General features: G+C 35.2%; 1 long non-coding RNA gene across 2 annotated transcripts; it reads right to left on the bottom strand.

Moving 5' to 3' along the window:
• Nucleotides 1-432: 432 nt before the first annotated feature.
• Nucleotides 433-3,518, bottom strand: LOC112800204 (uncharacterized). Of its 2 annotated transcripts, XR_011861923.1 has the most exons (4): nucleotides 3,388-3,518; nucleotides 2,668-2,955; nucleotides 1,960-2,107; nucleotides 433-888 (listed from the first exon to the last, which is right to left on the bottom strand). It is a non-coding gene; the product is annotated as an uncharacterized lncRNA (long non-coding RNA). The 2 variants fall into 2 exon arrangements; XR_003201345.3 differs by lacking the exon at nucleotides 3,388-3,518 and having other exon boundaries at nucleotides 2,668-3,048.
• Nucleotides 3,519-8,294: the final 4,776 nt, after the last annotated feature.

The following is an 8,294-nucleotide window of genomic DNA, read 5'->3' on the forward strand; positions in this document are numbered from 1 at the left end:
GAATTTTGGCTTTTGAGAAAATGTTTTTTTCACGAATATTTTTGTCTTTTCTGTATTTATTAATATATATTTCCATAAAAATAAATATATAACTATCCTTTTATTCTACTATATCCTTCTTTGCTTTTAGAAACTTAAATTTATGCATCTATTCTATAAGTAGCCAATAATTTTCGTTGTAATATATTGAACATAAAACAAAGATAATACACACAATTTTGTAATAACTTTTATATCCAATGTTAGCTAGAATAAATGAAAAAAATTAATAAAAAAATAACTAACAAAATTTGAAACCGTATAATTTTTTTTTTAAAATAAGCCATCAAACAAAGATAGACAATTTAAGTATAATCTTATTTATAACAACATAACCTTTTGTTAAGTATATAAAACTCAGAGTGTTAAATAATGTAGTGTTAAATAATGTAATGGCATTTAAAATTTAGCTTTAATTTAGTGAGACATTCAACTTAGCAATACAATGATACAATCTTGTGTATATACTACTGGATGTACATCAAAATTTATTCTTATTTCCAAGCATAGCCTGAAGTGTTTGCTCAAACAAAGATTAAGTCTATTCAAGATTATTAATATTTAATGTGGCTTAATAGCAACCATGATGACTGGTAACTACCCATGCTTTCTCTTCTACTCCAGCTCCTCCCGCTATTATTAAATGTAATCTGGGACATCTTCTACTCCAGCTCCAAGATGTTCATGAAACACATGCAATAGTTTTGCAAAAGTACCAACGCAAGTTGGCACAGATGGATGAGGGTTTGTATCCCTTAACCATCTCTCCCGGGTTCAATACTCACTGGAGAATAGGAATGGAGCTTGCTTGTTTGGGAGGGTCGCCCACTTTGCCTCTGCAGTACAGTTCTGCAAAAGTAAAAAAGCCAAATAAAAATCTTTAGTTTAAAAGGGATAATTTTATTTTGAATCAATACAATTATTATGAACTCTTAATGATTCTTCTTCACACAAACAAAAGCATACTACATAAGTGCATACGAAAAATACTATCTCCTTAACACTTTGAGTACTTATTGTTAAGAGTTGACATATATATACACACTAAATCAATGAGATTTTTCTTTTCTCAAATATCATTCGCCAAGAAAAGTAGTGATTCTAGTGACTATTAAGCTATTGTGAGTCTAATTCAATGCACAATGTTCCTCTGTGATAACAACATAAATAATGAGGAATAACCTTGGAATGTGGAAAGCACAAAAATAACGTAAATAATATAATTTAATGAGGGATATCATTGGAATTTGGAAAGCACAAAAGCAACATAAATAATGCATTAATTTTCATTAACAAAAAATGTAAAGACTTTCCTCTAGAATAATTGAGATGATTCCCGATGTTACCCTTTTCTAAATAAACAATAAATGATTATTCTCATGTTAACAAAAAATTGAAAGAGATCATGTATATTCTGATCCAAAGTAACTATTTAACTTTTAATAAATATGTAGCAACACCACATATTCGACCATCAACATTAATGAAATATCTTGAGGAGTTGAAACAATTAGTGCACCTACTATACATTCGGCCATTAAAATTAATAAAAACAGAAAAAGATAAAAAGGGCCATCTGAAGACTGAAAGATAACTTAAAAACACTAAAGCACAGCATGTATAGCAAAGTATAAAGCTTTTCAAAAAGAACTACACTCGATCTAAGGAATGAGAAAGAAAGTCATTAAAATTTTAAGAAAACAATTTTTAGTCAAAATAAGAAAAAAAGTAATAGAATTCGGCAAATTAAATGATACTCTTTGCTCTTATTTTAGTCATCTACATCTCTTTCTCTCTCTGAAATTGACATAAAAACTATTCCACATTAAATAATGAACACAAAAGAATCATTTACGCAAGTTAGGCAATCATATTGGCATTTCAACCCAGATAAAGGATATGCAAACATGTGTATCTAACCTGAGTTGGGCAGTTGTATTACACTGATATTATCATGTTCTTTAAAGACCATAAATAAGAAGATCTTGAAGCTTGTACGTACTGATCATAATATTTAAGAATTAAGATCTCAGAGTTTATTAGGTGAAACCGAAAGGGTATCCATGATCTGCAGGAGAACAAATTTTGACCAAATGAAGAACAAATTGAAAAGATAAAAAACTGAGCAGCTACACTAATTTTAATTAGTTGTAAAACACAAACACAGAACCTTGAAAAAATTATCTCTTACAGAATTATTTTTTGCATTACTTCATGATCTTCATTACTCCAAAATTATCTCTTATAGAATTTCCAAAAACAAATCCTTTTTATTCAAACCAATTCGAGCTAATAAATTAAAAACTCAAAACATCTTTTGAGAAAATTTATATTGGCATATGTAAAGTGTTAGTGATGAGAGCATTCACATACCAAATGAAGAATTTCTAACAATGTGATGGTGGGAGCAAATCCGAAACACTGTTATGTTAGTCTTGGAATCAATTAGTTAAAATGAAATGAATATAACATACAAATGCTTATTCTTTCTTTATATGTTATAGAATAAGGGCTGCTGACTACAGGAATCAAACCCAAATAAATAGAAATATCAAGAGTACCAAAGACGATACAAAAAAGTAAAATAAAATTTAATCAAAATCCAAAAATGAAATGATAGAATAATACCTCTATCTGCTAGGGTACTTTGGGGAGCTTTGATATGATTCATTTTCAAATGCATCTGACTGGATAGAGTAAGCTGAGTTTACAGGAGGAACTGACGGAAACTCATTCTGATGATGCTTTCAGGGAGTGACTTCAAACCACAAAAGCTTGTTTGTGTGCTCCCCTCATTTGTCGCGTCATTCCACCATTGCCGACATCGAGATCTCCTAATCTTCTCCTCTTCAAGTGTAGCACACCATTCTGCCACTACGCTCTTCCAGAAAAGGGGATCTTGATGGAAACCTGAAGCTTATATCACCAAATAAAAGAAAAGAAAATCAAACAAAATCATCGACAATGTGAGAAAATCTATTAACGCTAGTTTCTTGGCCTTCTCATACAGTATAAACTTTGTTAATATTTTACGCTAGTTTCTTGGCCTTCTCATACAGTATAAACTTTGTTAATATTTTACTCAAGACGCTGCATTTCAATGAAAAAAATATTTAATGGCAGAGAAGAAAAAAAACACAGCTCGATTCGTCAATCATGAATATTCTTTCCTAAAAAAATTGAAGAAAACGATACACAAAGAAACATGCAATTAAAATCATCATTCAGCTCAAGCTCGAGGTTTCTCGACCAAATGCATCTCAACGCAGAAAAAGCAACAGGAATAGCAATTCAATGCAGTGAAAGTGAGAGAGAGTGTGCGACGACAAAAACCTTCCAAAGACAAACCTTCAGAATTCTTGTTGAAAGAGAGTTTGTCTGTACTGTATCAAATAACTCTCTAAAATCAGCATTAATCCATGTAATGATTAAAATCTTATACCATGTCAGATCACCATACAATGCTTCTGCAAATTGTGATTGGCTATGATGTCTTTGAAACTGCCATAATATAAAGCAATTCATTATTGATTACTATCTCTGTATATTTTCTTTGACTGTAAGAAATTATGAAAGAAAAATGATGCCTACAATCATATAAAAAATTATGACTTTAGTAGCAAATATATTCTAAAGCAAAAATGGTAAATTGATGAGTGAAAAAAAAAAATCATGTTTATTTTTGTAAGAAATGTATATTTTCTTCACATCTTAATTTGCCTTCTTATCTTACAAAGATTTTGAGAGTAAAAAGAAAACAAATAAACAAATAAGCAATAAATATAGATCACAAACCAAAAACAAATCCAAATCAATACTAAATAAAAAAATTGAAGAAGTATGCTTATTCAATCCTAAGTTTTAGCGTTATACATTTTACAACTAAATTGACTATATTTTTATTAGTTTTTCTTTGACTGTATATTATATGTGACTTAGATTTTTTTGGTTAAACTTGGGAGAGTCTATCTTTCTTTATACCTATGTTAAACAATTCTGTTATTAATTTATTTAAACTAATTAACAAAATTTTTAATAAAGTTGACAACATTAAATATTTTATTATTCACATATCTAAAAAGATGTTTATGTAAATTTGTTAAAAAATAAATTTTATTTTCATAAATATCTTTACATCAAAATAAATTTTACAGTGATAAAAAAATACTACTAAACATATTTATGGTTAATAACAGATTAATTAGTATTCTTATCTTTTAATGTATGGTCAGTGGTTCATATAAAAACAATTAATTATTTTAAAATAGTGACGCATTTCACGTTTAAGATTATATATAAATTGTTAACTTCATAAAAATTTAAATAACTAAAAATGTATATTTATTAATCAACCTTGACGATGGTATTAATGTAACACATGTATTTCTTTGGTTTTGTAAAATTTGGGTTTGTCATTCTAATTTTTATCGGATTTAATATATGGGTATATTTTGCATTAATTACTATACGAGTAAGGAATTCGTGCTCCTCTAAATTGGGTCAACCATTTACAATGAAAAGTGGCAAAATATGTTGGTAAATTAAACAGCCTTAGATCATGTGTGTATGTTACGTGGGCATCGTTAGTTAAGTTAGATATGCACAGGTATAATTCAAAAATCACATCGTTCTACTAAATTCAAAGACCAATGCTTGCATTCATTCACATTGTCACAATCCATACAAAAGGTGATTGTGGATTGTATGCTCCTGCTTACAAGCGGGACCACGCTTTTCCACAAAACACAACAGCAGCATTTAAATTTGTTCCTAATTACGTTAACAAGGCATTCATATTATAACACACGTGGCATCCGAGCCACTTCCACTGTCTCGGACACAAAGAGCCGAGATAACACATACATGCTTAACAAAACAAAAGGAAGGAAAGGTAACATAATTTGTCATGGCTTCCGAGCACGGGAAGATGTATGCCATGGCAAAAAGATAGAGACTTAAGTGGCAACGGCTAGGCAACACTGCGAAGAACTTCGCGCCACGCCATTTCACTGTTGACTTTGACTTCCAGCTTGTTCTGATTGGTTTCTGAATTCACAATGTTTGTTGCAATCCTCATTCTAACTTTGCCTTCGTTAAGCTAATCACATGAAAGGGAGTGTTAGTGTTAGATAATATGGTGGTGGCTGATGGGTCATCATGTTAAACTATAAGAAGATGACCAAAGTTTGCAAAATAATGGCATTTATACCTTCTTCGGAAGTAAGGCAGGGTTGAAGTTGCCATCATGTTGTAGCCAATACAAGCACCAAATTGGAGTATCATCATCCCTTATAGTTAAAGGAGATATTTCCCAGAAGAAAATGTCAGGCATTTGGCTAGTAAAGCAAAGTGAAAATAAAATTAAATTTGGGGGTTTATCGGAGAAAAGTTTCCTTACCTGTCTGGACGAAATGGAACTGTGGGTGGGTATTCTATGGCCCCCCAAGTAGTAGGATCCGGTGAGATCACATGGAAACTTGGCAAGTTCCTATCAAGTCTAAATATCTGGCCAAGCACGACAAGCTGCAAGAAGGCGAGAGAGATATGAATACCAAAATGATCATCTAAGTTACCAACAGTAATGAAATGAAATGCGTTGCAGGTAAGCATTAGTTTTCCAGGCAGACAACAATAACTCACTATAGTCCTCATGTTCCGCTCCCTTCTGGTTTTGTTCTCATCAGTCCTGCAAATATCAAGCGCTAACACCTTACCTTTTTTAACATCCAGGACCGTCATGTACCAGCTATGAGAAGGCTCCAATATCGGCACGAACACCTGTGTAGTACAAAGTGAAGTTACTTTAGTTAATCCTCCTGCCAGTTAAAATATAGTCATTACATTGTCATTACATATCCCAAAACAAGTAACTACTTACATGCTCCAGTTCATTTGTTTCTGGCATCCATCGGCCCAGAAAAGTCTTAAGGATTGCCTCTACGGGTTTCAGTTGGAGGATATGGTCCGCAAATGAGGAAGGCAAGAACCAATCACGCACAGACTTGGTTCGATGTGCTCTAAGTGAGGCAAGCCATGCGATGGTGTTCACTATCTGGTATGCCAAAAAAGTAGTTGCATTATGCGTGTAGAACGGGTTGGTGTTATGTCGGGACTCCAACTAAAATTCTATGCTTGGAGAAAACTTACATCTGTGTGAGGAACGTATCTAGGGCATAGAGACAAGAACATCCTTCGAGGCATCTATAATTCGAGGCACTTGTACAACATCTCTCTGACCAGTAAACAACTAAACTTGTCACAACCCATGGAACCCCCATTTTGTTCCAAAGCATTCTACAGTTACAAAGCAACCAAAACTTACTCGTAATCTTCTTTTGACTTGGGCTTTTTGAATATGTAGGCAGCCATGACAGTCTCATCGTATGACAGTGACATGCTGATCGTCGGTCGAAACTCCATCTCGTACCCTTACACATGAAGTTGGCATGTTAATGCCCCGGTTAGTTTCTTAAACCATGCATGAAACAACATCAATTAGTTACATTTAGAAAATGAACTTGCCAGCGGGATTAGCATCGTTGGGGACTTCATGTTTCTTGTTAGTGTGTTCCGCGACCATGGCCTGGCTATAGGCTTGAAAGCCCCACCTCCAAGAGTTGCAGTTGGTGCAGGGGTTGTCTGTGGGATATTGCATGTCACCGGCGAAGGGATCCTGCTCAAAATATCACATGTCTCCCTCTTTGGGATCTTAGACGGTCCTTGCGGAGCTAGTTCTGAGCTAAACAAGTTACAGACTTGACTTGTGGTGTCCACTTGGGAGACAGTTGGTAGATGTGCCATGACCTATTAATACAAAGACTCTTGAGCATGCAATTTGTATAGTATACTGTGCATAACATCGCTATTAGTTGGACAAAGTCAGGAATACCTTGTCCCTATGTGTGCGGGCAGGAGCAATTGTGATTGGGGCCTGGCTGACTCCCACTTTAGGCATGCCAATGGACCAATAAGGAAACCCTCCACTTTGCAAAGAAACAATAGTGCTCGGGCCACGTGGCCTAGGAATAGAGAGGAATTCGTCAATGATGACATCATCGTCATGGCCAGGAGAATTTGGGACTATTACGTCTAACAGACCACAGACTTTGGAATCAAGATGACCTTTACCCTTTTCGGTATGGCTAATCAGGTGGGTATAGCCTCCACGTTCGCCCCCTACATCTGGTCTGGGAGGAGAGAAGCCAAGGTCTGCGGCAAGCCTCATCGGTCCAGAAAGATCTGCAGCCGTGCTACTGACATTGCTATGCCCGGCCGGAATAGCAGACAATGTTGGCGTCCATACCCCACTGCTGCATCCTGCCTTGGCGGTGAGAATCTGCTTCAGATCCCCCAACGCTGATTGAGTACGCTCTACTCGCCTGGCAATGTCGAATAACCTCCTATCACCTTTGATGATCGTGGCTTCCACTCGCTGCAATAACCCACAACATAACAGGAAGACAATCGTTAGTCGTTATCACAAACAATATTTATTTTTCCATTAAACGCTGCAACAAGGCAAACATTTCTCCTTGGTACTATTGTTGGGTACGCCCTTCTATCCTTCAATGTTTTACTTGTGTTAAAAGAGTTATAATGAGCATGCCTGACTTAGTTGGGTTCATTATGTAGGATTTATACATTTTCAGTAAGATTCCAGAAAGAGGAACACCTCATGAACTGTAGTTGCAACAAAAAAGATCCTTCTATGTAAAATAAAAACATTTAGCTGGGTTATGCCAGTTCCAGCCACACTACATGCTTAGCTGAAGATACAGTACACGCATCGGATGAAAGATTTGGGAAGGGGTTGCAACTTTCCTGCACGATATTAAATATGCGCTTCAGGAGGGTTTTCTCTCCCTCCACGAAACCCTCCGGGTCGACCTCCACCGTGACAGAAGGCGCAACCGCCTGATAAGCGACGAAACCAACACTCTCGATTAGATAGTAAACAGATGCTATGTGAATTTAAAACTAAGTCATTCCATTACTTACGACTTCAATAGACAGACCCAAGTTCAAGTTGGTGTCATTGGCCACCGCCACAGAGCTTTCTAATGGTGTCATATGCAACGACGGTTCGACCCTGCATGATGAAAAAAATGTTATCGCCGGAAACCCATTACTCATCTCCAAACATTTAAATGGCACTTTGAAATCAATTGCAAGAAAATTTTTTGGGAATTCTCCAAAGTAAATACTTACCCATCCTCCTCAGTAGGCCCCTTGGATTCAATTAACGTCCCCCCTGG

Source organism: Arachis hypogaea, chromosome 1, assembly GCF_003086295.3.
Source record: "Arachis hypogaea cultivar Tifrunner chromosome 1, arahy.Tifrunner.gnm2.J5K5, whole genome shotgun sequence".
In the NCBI taxonomy this organism is placed as follows: domain Eukaryota; kingdom Viridiplantae; phylum Streptophyta; class Magnoliopsida; order Fabales; family Fabaceae; genus Arachis; species Arachis hypogaea.